The sequence below is a fragment of the Sorex araneus genome, chromosome 1 (genome assembly GCF_027595985.1).
Source record: "Sorex araneus isolate mSorAra2 chromosome 1, mSorAra2.pri, whole genome shotgun sequence".
NCBI lineage: Eukaryota > Metazoa > Chordata > Mammalia > Eulipotyphla > Soricidae > Sorex > Sorex araneus.
Genome location: NC_073302.1, coordinates 270,573,231 through 270,589,462, shown reverse-complemented (window position 1 = coordinate 270,589,462; position 16,232 = coordinate 270,573,231). Strand labels below are relative to the sequence as shown.

Genomic DNA, 16,232 nt, shown 5'->3' with positions numbered 1-16,232 from the left:
ACACAGTTCATTTACTATTTTTCCAGTATCTCTAGTAGTGTCATCATTGCTTTTCCCTCAGGTTTTTTTATTTTCTTTTTGGGCCACACCTGGTGATGCTCCTGGGTTACTCCTGACTCTGCACTCAGGAATTACCCCTGGTGGTGCTCAGGGAACCACATGGGATGCTGGGAATTAAACCCGGATCGGCCGCATGCAAGGCAAACTCCCTACCCGCTGTGCTATTGCTCCAGCCCCTTCTTTTTTTCAGACTCTAGTAACAATTTTTCCATATCTGTTCCCTGATTCTAGAATCAATGTCATGCATTTTAGAAATTTGTCATGACAGTATCTGAATTTCACTCATCACATACTATTATAGTTGTGTTTCATTTGTCTGCATTCCTCACTGGGCAAGTTGCGTAAGGGTGAACGCAACAAGAGTATGTACTCAACACCAAGAAACAATGATGTTCTGCTGTTTGCTGCCACTTGGGTAGAACAGAAGGATGTTAGGGGTGAGAACTGAATTAGAAGGAGAAAGATAAATACTGGATGATTCCACTCACAGATGGTAAATAAAGAAACAGAGCAAGGGGATAGAAAAAGTCTATTGATGGGGGCCGAAACAATAGTACAGAGGGCAGGGTGTTTGCCTTGCATGTGGTTGAGCTGAGTTCGATCCCTGGCATTGCATATGGTCCCGTAAACACCACCGGGAGTATTCCCTGAGCATTGCCGGGTGTTGTTCAAGGACAAAAACAAAACAAAAGAGAAAGTTATTGAAAACAAATGCTTAGACTCTGACAACAGAACAGAGGTTACTAAAGATGTGGGGAGAGTGGAAGCATCCCGCGGGTGTTGGTGTGGCGGGTATGGCATGGCAACCCTATACTAACAAAACAAAACATTAATGCTTTTATAAGACAATATTACCCTAAAAAGGGAATTATACACATGTTAGCAAATACCTGGGTCACTGGCCATTTATTAATTTATTTAATATTTAATAACGGAAATAATACTAATAGACACTAATCCTTAAGGACATTTTAAAGGTAATGTTGTAAGTTTTATTAAATTTATTTTGCTGGGATAACTATTACCTAGCCTAGTTCATTTCTTCTTTTTTTTATGAATTTTATTTTATTGAATCACCATGTGCGAAAATTACAATGCTTTCAGGCTTAAGTCTCAGTTATACAGTGCTGAAACAACCATCCCTTCACCAGTGCCCATATCCCACCATCAAAAAAAAAAAAACAGTACACCTCCCATCCCGCCACCCCGCGGCCCCCCCCTTGTACTGATAAATTTCACTTTACTTTCTATTTACTTTGGTTACATTCAATATTTCAACACAAACCTCACTATTATTGTTAGGAGCACCCCACTAGAGTCAGACCTGTTGTGAAGAGAAATGAGGTCACGCGGCTACTATCGCGGACGCACAGTTTTTGGATTTCTGTACTTTAGCAACTAAGTCCAGGGAGATTTCTCCAGATACTGGATCATTACAAGCTTGCAAACCCCATCTGTGGTCGTCATAATATGGCTGTCACCACGCCCTTCACCCCCCGCAAGGAAGAGGCGAGAGAGAGAAATACCTTTCCCCTCCTGGGCGGGCATGGGGCCGCGGCTTAGTTCTCAGTCTGGAGACATTCTGCAAGGAGCTGCCCGTGCCGAAAAATTTAGCTGGCATCTGGAGTCACGCTCGTGCAGCTGCGGAGAGGCCGCACACACATGCGGCCCCCAGGATCACATCTTGGCAGCAGAGCTCATTTCTTCTTAAGAACTCTTTAATATAGTACATATTTCAGTAGCATCTGTACAAATATGAATAAGAATCATTTTTCAAAAAGGTTCTTAGAGTCAGTACAACTATTTTCTCACCTGGAAAAGAAGAATGATAGTCATACTCCTTTCATATGATTGCTCTGAGGATCTGTGCTGCAGATTAAATGGAGGTGACACAAGTGACTATTGCCAGTATTTTATTTTTAGATATGTAATAAACTTATAATGATGATTTCTTCCAAGTTCGAGAAGGAATGGCTCAATGGTAGAGCACCTGCCTTGCATGTGTGATGTCTGGCACTTTGGGGTGTAGCCTTCCAAATAAACAAACAGAATAAAATAATGGTTTTCTTCTCAAACAAAAATGAATAGCTGGCAAAAAGAGTGGAACCTTTCATTTTAGTGTATGGTTAATTCATAGCAACACGGATTTGTTTGGATCTGCTTATATGTTGATGGACACACTTATGAAGGATTGGCAGATGTGCATTGAATGGGGATGAGTTCTTTTAAACAATGTTGGATGATGGGTATGAAGAGACAGAGACAATATGGCAGAAGTGTTTCAGTTACTCAATACTGTTTCTCCTTCATTTTATTTTATTTATTTATTTATTTATTTATTTATTTTTGCTTTTTGGGTCACACCTGGCGATGCACAAAGGTTACTCCTGGCTCTGCACTCAGGAATTACTCCTGGCGGTGCTCAGGGGACCATATGGGATGCTGGGAATCGAACCCGGGTTGGCCGAGTGCAAGGCAAATGCCCTACCCGCTGTGCTATCGCTCCAGCCCCTCGCCTTCATTTTAGATTCCTCCTCCTCCTCCTCCTCCTACTCCACTTCCTTATCCTCCTCTCATTAATGATAGATCTATCCTTCTGTTACTAAGTTAAACAAATGGTGGAAGACAAACTGGTACCACAAAGAAACTTTCTTGGGGGGCTGTTGGTGCATACCCAGCAGTGGTCAGGGCTGACTTCTTTTTTTAAAAAAAAATTTGCCTTTTTTTTTTTTTGGCTTTTTGGGTCACATCTGGTGATGCACAGGGGTTGCTCCTGGCTCATGCACTCAGAAATTGACTCCTGGCGGTGCTCAGGGGACCATATGGGATGCTGGGAATCAAACCTGGGTCGGCCGTGTGCAAGGCAAATGCCCTACCCGCTGTGCTGTCGCTCCAGCCCCAGGGCTGACTTCTTGCTCTGTGCTCAGGGCTTACTCAGGGCAGTGTTCAGGGAATCATACGCAGTGTCAGGGATCTGCACTGCAAGGCAAGATCTTTCCGCAGTATACTGTCTCTCTGGCACCCACACAGGAGCGTTTTCAAGGAGATCTGGATGCCATCAATTATGACTCATTTCCCTAAAGGGACCCCTGTGGCTGCTGTGTCCAATCTCCCCATCCACTTCCTTCACCTTTCCTGCCCCTGCCACCCGTGAGAGAGAAAGACCAATGCTCTTCCTCTAGCTGCTCAGGAGATGAAAAAGCAGAAGAATGAAGATTTCTTTATGATGATCCACTTCCATTTTATTAATAGTAAAGAAAAGAAAGTGTGAATGCCCTCAGTATTATCTGTAAGACCTTCTGGAGACAGGCGATCAGAAATTAAGTTTTGGCCACAATGCCCAAAAGAGAGGGAGGGAGAGAGAGAGAGAGAGAGAGAGAGAGAGAGAGAGAGAGAGAGAGAGAGAGAGAGAGAGAGACAGAGACAGAGACAGAGACAGAGACAGAGACAGAGAGACAGAAAGAGACAGAGACAGAGAGACAGAGATAGAGACAGAGACAGAGAGAGACAGAGACAGAGAGAGACAGAGACAGAGAGACAGAGAGACACAGAGAGAGAGACAGAGAGAGGGAGAGAGAGAGGAGTCTGGAGAAAGAGAACTTCTGATAGTGCATCTTATATTTCTAGCTGTCATAAGGATAGGACAAATGTAAGCAAATTTCTCTCCTGTTTTAAATATGGGAAGAATCTGGAACATTGCAGTCTGTCAAATAAAAAAAATAAAACCTTTGAATCCAGATTGCCCGTGAGCAGCAATGCCTAGTTTTTAGTGAGTGTTTCTGAGGTCGATGTGCCAGCTCTTCCAATCATGATGAGCAGATGAAGTATCATTTAACCATTTCCTGCACACACACACACACACACACAAATGAACGTTTCTGAGAAGTTCATCAAAACTTTGTATAAGGTTACCTAGCCAGTCACTGAGAGAGAGAGAGAGAGAGAGAGAGAGAGAGAGAGAGAGAGAAAGAGAGAAGCACCTGCTATAGAGGCACATGAAGTGATAGGAATGATAGAAACAGAACTCGGTAAGCCCTGTGGGGTGGGATGGGACGATGGGATGATGGGAGGGAACTTGGGGACACTGGTGCTGGGAAATGTACACTGGTGGAGGGATGGATGTTGGAACACTGTATGACTGAAACCTAATCATGAATAGCTTTGTAAGGGTCTATCTCACAGTCATTCAGTAAAAAAATAATTAAAAAAGAAATTAAGTTTTGGGGGAGTTGACTGTTACATTCCTATTTTAAACTGTGCAAGACTGTAGCCTCCATGTTGTTCTCTGGTTGACTGTATTTCTATTTACTGTAGCTTTACATGGTCTACCCTCTACCTAAATTACATGTTCAAAACAATGATTGATTTTAACAATGCTACACGTGTATTTATTTTAATCTTTGTTATATTGTGGCTTGAAGCATTTTGATACCAGCAAGAAAGTCTTAGAATATTTCATCACTGACAGGCTTAAAATAGATTTATGTCTAAATTTTTTAGGACCCATCGAAATAATAATGAAGCAGGTATATTTAAAAGGGAGATAGCAGTGCAGTTTATGTTCATTGCAGCACTAGCCAGAATCTGGAAACAACGTTAGTGGCTGAAAACAGACGAGTGGATAAAGAAACTATGGTGCATCTACACAACAGAATACAATGCAGTCACCAGAAAAACTAAAGTCATCAAATTTGCTTATAAATGGGGGGACGTGGAGAGGATCATGCTGAGTGAAATGAGTCAGAGCGAGACGGACAGACATGGAATGACTGCCCTCATTTGTGGGATATTAAAAAATATAGTAGGAGACTAATACCCACGGACAGTAGAAACAAGGGCCAGGAGGACTGGCCCATGGAAGCTTGTCACAAGTGGTGGAGAGGGAAGGGCAGTTAGGGTAGAGAAGCCCACTATGACAGTCACAGCTGGAAATGATCACTCTGGACAAGAACGGAGTGTTGGCTGGAAGTAGGTGAAAAACAAACATGAGGGGCTGGAGCGATAGCACAACGGAGAGGGCGTTAGCCTTGCATGTGGCTGACCCAGGTTCTATTCCCAGCATCCCATAAGGTCCCCTAAGCACCGTCCACCAGGGGTAATTCCTGAGTGCAGAGCCAGGAGTAACCCCTGTGCATCGCCGGTGTGACCCAAAAAGCAAAACATAAAAAAATAAAAAACAAACAAACATGGTAACCTTTTCAGTACCTGTATTGCAAATCATAATGCCCAAAAGGAAAGAGAGAGGTGGGGAGGGAAGGAGAGAGAGAGAGAGTGAGAGAGAGAGACAGAGAGACAGAGAGACAGAGAGAGAGAGACAGAGAGAGGGAAAAGAAGTGTGTGCCATAGAGGAAAAAAAGAGTGATGTCGGGAGGGAAACTGGGGGACATTGGTGGTGGGAAATGTGCACTGGTGAAGGGAAGGGTCTTGGAACATTGTATGACAGAAACCCAATTGTGAACAATTTTGTAACTGTGTATCTCATGGTGATTCAATAAATAACGAAACTAAACAGATACATAAGGGAAGTAGCAAGGAGAAACGGATGAAGTAATGGTGGTGGGGGGGGGGCCTACAAAGCCCAGCCAGAGGAAGCAGGAGTCCAACAATCACACTGAAAGTATGCCTGCAAGGAAGCCGGCTGTGAAGTGAGAGGGGCCCTAGGGCCACTTGGAGGCGGGAAGTTGACACAGATGGTGGGATTGGTGCTGCCCTGTTGTATGCCTAAGACTCAACTGCACTAACTTTGCAAATTACTGGGTCTTCATTTGAAAAACAAGTGAATTCAATAAAATTGAAAGAAAAAAGAAATCTCTTGGGGCTGGAGTGATAGCACAGCGGGTAGGGCATTTGCCTTACATGCAGCCCACCCAAGTTCGATTCCTCCGTCCCTCTCAGAGAGCTCGGCAAGCTACCGAGAGTATCTCACTCACAAAGCAGAGCCTGGCAAGCTACCCGTAGTGTATTCAATATGCCAAGAACAGTAACAACAAGTCTCACAATGGAGACGTTACTGGTGCCCGCTCAAGCAAATCAATGAGCAATGGGATGACAGTGAGAGTGAGAGTGACCCTGACTTTGTTTTCATTTGTCTCTGCCTGACTTAGTTACTTCTATGTATTTATTTCCACTGTTTTTTTCCCCATTTAATTCCAAAGTGATTCTGTAAACAAAATATCCTCAGCTCTTTGGTCTTATCTTTTTGTTGATTTGATTCATCATTTTGTATTTAGTATATTTACTATTTGGAATTATTTTAGTCCTGCTATTTTAAGGCTCTTATTCATCACCACTTTGGCTGCTTCCTGCCCCCTTTCTCTTTTATTCCTTACTTCTTTATCCATTGAATTGATCAATATCCAACTGGTTTGAAAGCCATGCATTGGATAGCTCCTATCCCCTCTCCCTTCCCAATAGTTGCACCTATTTCCTCCTCTTTATTTCCGTCTTCCCAATTTAGGAAAACTAGAGCGAGAGGAAAGGACTCTCAGGGCATATTTTCTCAGTCTGTGGACTTTGCCAGGTCCTTAGCTTTTGGATTTGAAAGCTACGAATGGATGCTTTTGTTATCAGCGTTCTTGCTGTGTCATGCTTTCCGGGAGCAGTGAGGTTGCAGTCACTTGGCCTGGCTGTTTGACTTAGGGGAAGGTCACAAGGAACAAGGAACACTAGGAAGAAAGCCTGCTCTTACACAGAAATATTACTCAGCTACCAGTACTTGTACTCTGCCAGCTCCAGTGAGAACATTGATAAAAGTTTTGAGAGACACTCTAGTATTTTCTAGTATTTTATAATTAGCCGGTAGATATAGTTACCTGAAAGGAGCTTATCAAATCATGCAGGCTATAAAACATCAGCTATTAAAACCCCCCTCTTACCTGTTAGTATCTTGGATTCTGTTTGCTATGTATTCATTCATTTGTTCACTATTTATAAAGAACCTAGTAGGTATTGGCTATTGTACTTTCTACTGCAAGAAAACTGCCAGATAAAATATTCAGTTCTCGAAAGATGCTTTCTATGGTGGGGGATGCAGACAGCTCATTCAATAATTATATGAAGATGAAACAACTGTTAATTATGTGATGCATTAAAGAAACACTAAAGAGAACCACTAACTTTTATTTATTTTTTATTTTTGCTTTTCTTTTGGGGGGGTCACACCTGGCAATGCTCAGGGGTTTCTCCTGGCTCTGCACTCAGGAATTACTCCGGGCGATGGTCAGGGAACCATATGGGATGCTGGGGATCAACCCAAATTGACCATGTACAAGGCAAACACTCCACCTGCTGTACTATCACTCTGGCCCCGGGGCCACTAACTCTGAATGGGGAAGTACTTCCAGTGGAGAGATAAATTTTGAGTTGATTTGTTGACTCTCTCTCTCTCTCTCTCTCTCTCTCTCTCTCTCTCTCACACACACACACACACACACACACACACACACACACACACTTTGCCATGCCAGGAATTGATTGATTGAAGCCAGGATCTCACATATGCACGTGTGTGCTCTCACACGGTGCCATGTCACTGGGGAAACTGAAGTGGAAACACCAGTGGAGAGCAGAGGGAGACAGTGATGCCTCCTAAAGACAAGGGCGTGTGATAGCCGAGGGAATAAAGTGACTGGCTGGGGATGCAGGGAGTGGCGGGGGGGGGGGGGAGGGAAGGAACAAGTACAAGACTAGAAAGACAGTGGATTGAACTTTAGAAAAAGCATCTTCATCTGATACCCTCTTCCCTTTCCTATGTTGATGTGATGACTAGGCAGTGGGAGAACACAGTCTGGACTGTGGTCACGCATGTGTTCAGAGCACTCTTCTTCTTCTTCTCTCCTTCCTTCCTCCTCCTCCTCCTCCTCCTCCTCCTCCTTCTTCTTCTTCTTCTTCATCTTCTTCTCCATCTCCTCCTTCTCTTCCTTCTCCCTCTCCCCCTCCTCCTCCTCTTCCTCCTCCTCCTCCTCCTCCTCCTCCTCCTCCTCCTCCTCCTCCTCCTCCTCCTCCTCCTCCTCCTTCTTCTTCTTCTTCTTCTTCTTCTTCTTCTTCTTCTTCTTCTTCTTCTTCTTCTTCTTCTTCTTCTTCTTCTTCTTCTTCATCTTCTTCTTCTCCATCTCCTCCTTCTCTTCCTTCTCCCTCTCCCCCTCCTCCTCCTCTTTCTCTTCTTCCTCCTCCTGCTGTACCCAGCAATGCTCAGGGATTACTCCTGACTGCGCACAGGACCCACTCCTGGTGGTGCTCTGGAGACCATATGGGATGCAAGCGATTGAATCTGGGTTGGTTTTGTGCAAGGCAAACGCCCCACCCTCTGTACAATGGCTCTGGCCCCAGAGTCACAGCTGTGATATTTGTGCCCATGGGGGTCGCTCACATCTGGACTCAGATCTTTTGATTGCAGTGCATTCTTCATTGCTGTTGCTCACACCCACCTTTCCCGAGTGGGTGTGCTGGACATCACGTTCGGGTGTGTTGCTGGGGACCCAGGCAATTGGTGGCCACTGAATATGGAACACGTGGCATGATGCTTACCAGGCAGGTACTTCGTGTGGATAAGCCATCGATCCCTTGGACACCAGTGTTCCAAGTAACTCCATTTCCAGAGCTAAGCTGGAGAGAAAAGTAGATGTTCGGAGGCACAGGCAGGCGGAGGGAGAGAGTGTGCATATCCTTGAGCTTGGATGCAAGGAAACAAACTGAGCAGCTGCAACAACCCTTCTTAGTGGCAGGTCTCTGCTTTCGCTCAGGCCCTTACCGGTTTCATGAAATCTACATTTTAGAGAGGATTTGTTTGGATCCCACAGCTTCTCACCAACGCTGCCACCATTCATTTAGACAGACCCTAGAGGAACACTGCTCTATTTTGTTTTATTGAGGGAGGGCTCCCCAATTATTTTCAGGAGCCTGGGGAACACTGTGTCATACTTGGCCTGGCAGTGCTGGGCCTGGAGGTCAAGTGCTCAGCCCAGGGATGTATTGCTACTAAGCTGAGTGATGTTGGGGGCGACCTGGGTCAGTCAGGTAGCGGTGAGTGGATGCCAGCGCTCAGGGGACCAGCCATTCACTATCAGAAACGGAATGTCAGGGCCTCGTCAATGCAGCACATATACTCCAACCTCTGAAGTCTCTAGTATATATATATTATGTGTATATATTATATATATAATATATATAGTTTATATACACATACACACATATATTACATTTATAATATAATATAAATATATATATGCATATATATATGTTAGGGGCTAGAGAGATAGTACAGCTGGTAGGGCATTTGTCTTGCTTGTGATCAACCCAGATTTGATCCCCAGTATCCCATATGATCTCCTGAGCCCATCAGAGATCACTTCAATTCCTGACTGCAGAGCCAGGAGTAAGCCCTGAGTATGTCAGCTGTGGCCCCAAAACAAAAGAATTAAAAATAGCCTACATTAATATATATACATATATATGCATGTATATACATATACATGTATATATACAAGGTACCCATGGCATATTTGATATGCTAAAAACAGTAAGAAGTATCACAATGGAGACATGACTGGTGCCCACTCGAGCAAATCGATGAGCAATGGGACGACAGTGCTACAGTGCTACATATACGTATATATATATATATACATATATATATTGTGTGTATATATATATAAAATGTATTTGTGTGTGTGCTCAGATCACAGATAGCGGAGATATACATATATTTTTAAAAATTTATTTATTTTATTGAATCACCGTGTGGAAAGTTACAAAGCTTTCAGGCTTATGTCTCAGTTATACAATGCTCAGACACCTGTCCCTTCACCAGTGCACATATTCCACCACCCAAAACCCCAGTATACCTCCCACTCCCCACCCCCCCACCCCCGCCTGCGTAGCTGATAAATTTCACTTCACTTTCTCTTTACCTTAATTATATTCCATATTTCAACACAAAACTCACTATTGTTGTTGGAGTTTTCCCCAAAAAAGAGCCCTGATGAAAAGGAAGCATTTGATAATTAGTTTTCCATTGCCGAGAATGAAGAGATATGAAGTTTGGGATTTCTGTATTTTAGTATTTTCGTAACTAAGTCCAGGGAGATTTATGTTAGAAATTGCATCATTTCCCTTCCTGGGGCAGCATGGGGCTATGGCTTAGTTCACAGTCTAGAGACATTTCTGCAAGCAGCTGCTGGTACCAAAAGTAGTCTAGCTGGCCTCCAGATCGTGGTCGATCAGCAGCAGAGCGGCCGCTTTGTGCGGCCACCCAGGTTGCATCTCGGCCGAGAGTGCACCAGTTCTGCCCCAGTCCCGAGATCACCTACTCATACCGCTGTTGCAAGTTCATACCTCTTTTTTTTTCTTCCTGCACCTCCAAGTTTGTACCTACTTAATGGTCCTTATAAAATGGTGGACACCATGCTAGCGGAGATATTTCTTGAGATTACTGGAAATGCTTTTTTTCAGGAGCATCTTCTTCGGGCTTTATTTTGGGTGGGGTTGATTGATAGTGGGAAGGTTGGTGGTATGGTCAAAGACAGATTTGTTGCTTCACTAATAATTACAGTCTTGTATATTCTGTGTACTACCTACCTGACATTTAAAAACTGTGTCTTGTGGGGCCGGCAGGAGAGATAGTTACAGGAACTAAGGTACTAGCCTTGCAAGCTGCCTGCCTGGATCAATTCCCAGCACCGCAGCTTCTCTCAGCTCCCTGGGGCCAGAGCTGGGCACTGTCAAGTGCCCCTGAGAACTGTCAGGTATGGCACAAGTCCCCCCCTCCCAAATTTTTATCTTGTCTTTTTTCTAAATTCAAGTGCTCAAGTATTTAACTGAGTGTTTTTTGGTGCAGTGGTGGTGCTTGGGGGTCATAATGAACTCAATTTTAGCTTTCCCTCCAGTGTAGGTTTACAATGAGTTAAATGTAGAAGTGAGGATAAAACAAGATACTTACACACAATAAATCATTATAGTGTGCATATCATTATATGTAACAATATATAATGACATATGCCATAATTGAACTGGAACTATAGCACAGCGGGTAGGGTGTTTGCTGTGCACATGGCTGACCCAGGTTCAATCTACCCCTCTCTGAGAGCCCGGCAAGCTACTGAGAGTATCCTGCTTGCATGGCAGAGCCTGGCAAACTACCCATGGCGTATTCGATATGCCAAAAACAGTTAACAAGTTTCACAATGGAGACGCCGTTACTAGTGCCCGCTCAAGCAAATCAATGAACAATGGGACGACAGTGCTATAGTGCTATATACTATAATTATTAAAACGTATTGTATAATTCTCTCTCTATAATTCTATAGATTAACTATTATATATACATTCTCTGTTCCTCTTGGAGAGCCCTGCAAGCTACCAGAGTATCCCGCCCACATGGAAGAACCTGGCAAGCTCCACGTGGCGTATTTGATATGCCAAATACAGTAACAATAACAGGTCGCATTCCCTTGACCCTGAGAGAGCCTTCAGTCATTGGGAAAGATGAGTAAGGAGAGGCTGCTAAAATCTCAGGGCTGGGACGAATGAAGACATTACCGGCACCCGCTCGAGCTGATTGATGAACAATGGGATGACAGTGATGCAGTGAACTATTATATAAATTACAATAATAGATAATAATATGCATAATAGAATAATTTACTGGGCAGGGCAGAATAGATGAAAACATATACATAAAAGTGTATTATTACAGGTATTATTTTCAATCACTCCATGTGTTTACCTGGGCTTTGCCTTTAGCCTTTATATCTGTTGTGAAATACTCCATTATGTCAATGCTCTAAAACGTAAAAAAAAAAATAAAAATAAAAACAAGTAGGTCAATTTGGTATACTAATCAAAAGTGAATCAATAAACTTATCTAGAAGAAAAAACAAAGGATTAAAAAAAAGAATAGATGAAAACAGTGCATCAAATCTCTGTGACTCTGTCACCATCTCTGTGACTTAATGGAACAAAACGCTTATTTTCCACTCACAAGTTCGCTGCGTGTCTGGAGAGTCTCCCGGACAGCTGTCTTCCTTGTTGGCTCCGTGTCTGGGTTGCTATGACCAGAGGAACGTCTTCCATGTGATCAGGTTTCCGCAGGGCTGGGAGGCTGGAGAGCGAGATGAGGCCTTGCTAGCAATGGAAGCTTCTAAGCCAACACATGGCCCAAGCTACTTCCACTCACATGTCCCTGCCCAGACAATTCCTGTGACAGCACCCACCTTCAAGGAAGCAGAGAAGTCACGAGTTATAATGTTTATTAATGTGCAGGAAGTTATCTTATTCTCCATCACCAAGAAAAAAGTGGAAAAGAAAGTGTGGTCCAGAGCAGGAAGCAGTTCCGTTTAGAATGTCACAGAATAAATGCTTATTCTTTAAGCCCCCACCCTCTACTTTCCCAAGAAATATAAGTTGTTCTTTATTACTTCACTTTATTGGCTTGCTGGTTTCTCCTAGGGGCTTAATGGAGAAGACACTCAAGATCTCCAGGCTTTCTCTAGCTCTTTGTTCCTTTTCTCGTGCCAGGGATTGAACTCAGGACCTCATACATGCATAGCAAGTACTTGGAGCTTTGTTCTTCTCCTTCTCTTTTATAGATCTCAGATACATGGTTTATGGAAAATGAGATCTTCAGGAGTTTCTGGTAAGGCAAAAGAATCTCTCAGGCCATGTTCCAAGAACTTCTCTATAAGATCTGGGTCTATTTTGTGGAAGGGTGTGGTGGCATCATCCCTGAGAATCTATAAAGTATATTGGAAAAATTATAGGCAGACACCTCCAAGATTTGGGCTCTAAAGAGGTCTTCATTGATATAATGTCATTGCTAACAGCAACAGAATAAAAAATAAACAAATGGGATGACATCAAACTAAAGAATTTCTGCATGGCCAAAAAGAGAGAGAGAGAGAGAGAGAGAGAGAGAGAGAGAGAGCTAAAACTAAGACGCTCAACTGAATGGGAGAAAATATTTACATTCAACACAGCAGATAAAGGATTGATATCCAGCATATATAAAGTGCTCAAAAAGAACAAAAATTTAAAATATTTTTTAAAAATCCAAGAGCTAGAGAGATAACACAGTGGTTAGGCACTTGCCTTTGATGCTGCTGACTCAGCTTGATCCTTGGTAGCCCATCCTGCCAGGAGTGATCCCTGGGTGCAGAACCAGGAGTAAGACCTGAACACTGTCTGGTGTGGCTACAAAAATACCAGCGAAAAAGTTGAAAAAAGAAAAGGTGGAAAAATGTTCCTTGTTTTCTCTCAGGGTTTGCCTTTATTTCTGGGGCCAGAGTGACTATAAGCGTAAGGCACATGCCTTGCCCGTGGCCAATCTGGTTCGATAGCTGGCACCATATGCAAGAAAGAGTAAGTCCAGTACACAGTTGGGTGTAGCCCAACAACAATGACAAGAAAATACAAAAACTATTTCAAAGGATGGAGAGAGGAAGTGAAAAAGCCCTTCTCTGAGGAAGACAGATGGCCAATAAGCACAGGAAAAATTGCTCATCATCACTTATTATTAGGGAAATACAAACAAAGACAGCCATGAAATATTTCACACCAGCGAGAATGGCATATATCAAAAAATACTGGGAACAATCTGTATTGGTGGGGATGTGCTGTAAAAGGAATTCCCATCCACCGCTGGTGGTTATGCTGTCTGGTTCAATCTCTATGAAAACAATTTGAAGACTCCTCAGTATAAGAAATGAACTCCTGGGCTGGAGCAATAGTAGGGCAGGTGCCTTGAACGTGGCCAATCTGGGTTCAATTCCCGGCATCCCAGCAGTCCCCGGGGCACTTCCAGGAGTAATTCCTATGTGAAGGACCAGAAGTAACTCCTGAACATTGCTAGGTGTGACCCCAAAAGAAAACAATATTAGATTTTATTTTCTTTTTGGGCCACACCTGGTGATGCTCAGGGGTAACTCCTGGCTCTGCAATCAGGAATTAGTCCTATGCTTAGGGGACCATGTGGGATGATGGGGATCAAACCTGGGTCGGCCGCGTGCAAGGCAAATGCACTACCCGCTGTACTATCGCTCTAGCCCCGAAGACAATATTAGAAAAGAAATGATCTGCTATATGTCCCAGCAATTCCACTTCTGGGTATCTACCCTCCAGGACACAAAAACATTCATTCAAAAGGACATATGCACACGATTATTCATTTAGCACTTAGTACACCAGCTACGAGATGGGCTCGAATTAGCTGTCCAATGACAGATGAATGGATTAGAAATTATGATATATATTATATATAATTATATATAGTAGAATACTATGCAGCTGCAAGGAATGATGAATCATGTGATTCACTGCAACATGGGTGAAACTGGAGGATATCATGTTAATTGGAGTAAGTCAAAAGACTGACAAACATAGGATGATGTCCCTTAACTGCAATATATAGAATAACTGGAGAAGGGAATACAAAGTATTATAGGAGGGATAACTCCATCATCCTAGGCCCCAGGATATAGGAGGAAGGACAGAGAGGGAAAGAAATTGAGAGGGGTTGCAAGAAGAGTGGCCTGGAAGTAACAGGGTGCAGGGATTAGGGCCCCCGTTACATTGGTAACGTAGAGGGGTGGTAGAGCTATAAATCCAAACCAGCCTCAACGACACTGAAAACCTGAGATCCAAGCTACAACTGAACTTAAGACGTGCCCCTCAGAAAGGCAGACTCAGAGGTCGGAGGGACCCTGGGGACCACTGTTAACACCGGCGGGGGGACGGGTGCTGGGACACTGTATGCCTGGAACTCAACTATAAATAACTCTGTAATCAAGTTGCCTTAATAGAAAACAAAACCGTGGCATCAAAGGAATGCTGGAAAGATTAAGCCAAATGACCTACCCTCAGCAACTTAATAAGGTGTCTAGGATGGACTTTATTTTACTTCTTTATTTTTCTGTTTTGGGGCCACATGGAACAGTGCTCAGAGATCACTCCTGGCGGCTCTGGGGACCATGCAGGACGCAAAGGATTGAACTTCTATTGGCTGCATGCAAGGCAAGAGTCCTACCCTAGTAGTATCGCTCAGGACACCCCCATCCCTGAGCTTAGATTGCTAATTTACAAGGGAGCTCTCTGTGGGAAAGAATAATGGCAGGCGGACCTAGTGCTCTTCCATGAGTAAAATATGGCCCCAACTTTGGAATTGGGAAGTTTGTCACTAAACTAAAGCAGCAAGAAAACTGGACTTTCATTTTTCCTTTAAATACTTGGGAGTAAGTTAGGAACTTTTCTGTGTTTACCTCTTGTCTAATTATAATTCAGTAAGCATAAAAAGACAGCAGTTCAATGAGCTCAACTGCAAAAAACGAATACTCTAGGCCCGACTGCATGAAAATCCCCCCCCCCCCCCCAATGCTTTCTCTGTTTCTTTCTTGAATGACACGTTCGTTATCTCATAGAGGAGGGTACCAAACCTTTTACACTTGCTCTGCACGGAGTACATGCACGCTGAACAGCTCGAAATTAACAACAAAACAAAACACTTTCAGAAGTTGGCTGCACTTCGCGAATAAAAAAAAAAACACCATAATACAGCGATTCAAAAAGCGAGCATTTTTGAGATGACTTGGAAACAAAGGTCCAGCGATGCCTGTGCAGGCTTTAGAGAAAGCGAAAACAGGAGCAAATACGATGAATGAAAAACAATCCTCGCCCCCCACCGAGTGCCCCCCACCCCCTTCCTCTGCAGAGGGCAGCAGAGACTTCCCGCAGAGGTCAAGAGATTGGGGCGATCGGAGAGAGAGAGGGCGAGCTGGTCGGGGCAGTGCGCGCGTGCCAGGGCCGGGATCGCCGCGCCAGGGGCGGGACGGAGGGGCGGCCGGAGGAAGAGGCGGAGAGGCGGCCGCACAGATAAGCGTTTATAGGCAAGGGCCCTCCGCCCGCCGGACGGGAGGCGGGGTCGCCGTCCGATTTTAAAGCAGCAGCTTGGAAGGAAGGAAGGAGAGAGGGAGGGACGGGAAGAGTTGCTGGAGGAGGAGGAGGAGGAGCAGCCGCAGCCGCAGCCGCAGCCGCGGTCCCGGGCGAGGCCACGTCTTGTTCGCGTATTTTCCACCCGGAGAGTTGTAGCAGGCCCTTCCCCAGGACTGAGCGCGATCGAAGCCCCCTGCCGGGCAGCCCCGACCTTCCAGGTGACAGCCGGTCACCGTGGGAGGAGCCAGCTCCGC

At 44.2% G+C, this 16,232-nt stretch overlaps 1 protein-coding gene and 1 long non-coding RNA gene across 4 annotated transcripts in view; one reads left to right on the top strand and one right to left on the bottom strand.

Moving 5' to 3' along the window:
* Positions 1 to 1,303: 1,303 nt before the first annotated feature.
* LOC129400801 (uncharacterized) overlaps positions 1,304 to 16,232 on the bottom strand; it is a 15,844-nt gene continuing 915 nt past the window's right edge. The window contains exons 2-4 of the long non-coding RNA XR_008627915.1: positions 12,038 to 12,269; positions 11,783 to 11,839; positions 1,304 to 1,805 (exon numbers count right to left, since the gene is read on the bottom strand). This is a non-coding gene — a long non-coding RNA (uncharacterized LOC129400801). The remainder of the gene's footprint in view (positions 1,806 to 11,782; positions 11,840 to 12,037; positions 12,270 to 16,232) is intronic.
* Positions 15,910 to 16,232, top strand: part of TBC1D4 (TBC1 domain family member 4) — a 208,104-nt gene continuing 207,781 nt past the window's right edge. For 2 of the 3 annotated variants that reach the window (XM_055123678.1, XM_055123680.1), the window contains exon 1: positions 15,975 to 16,232. This exon is cut by the window's right edge and continues 935 nt beyond it. The gene's annotated coding sequence lies outside the window, so the exon portion shown is untranslated. The other variant, XM_055123679.1, reaches the window with a different exon arrangement.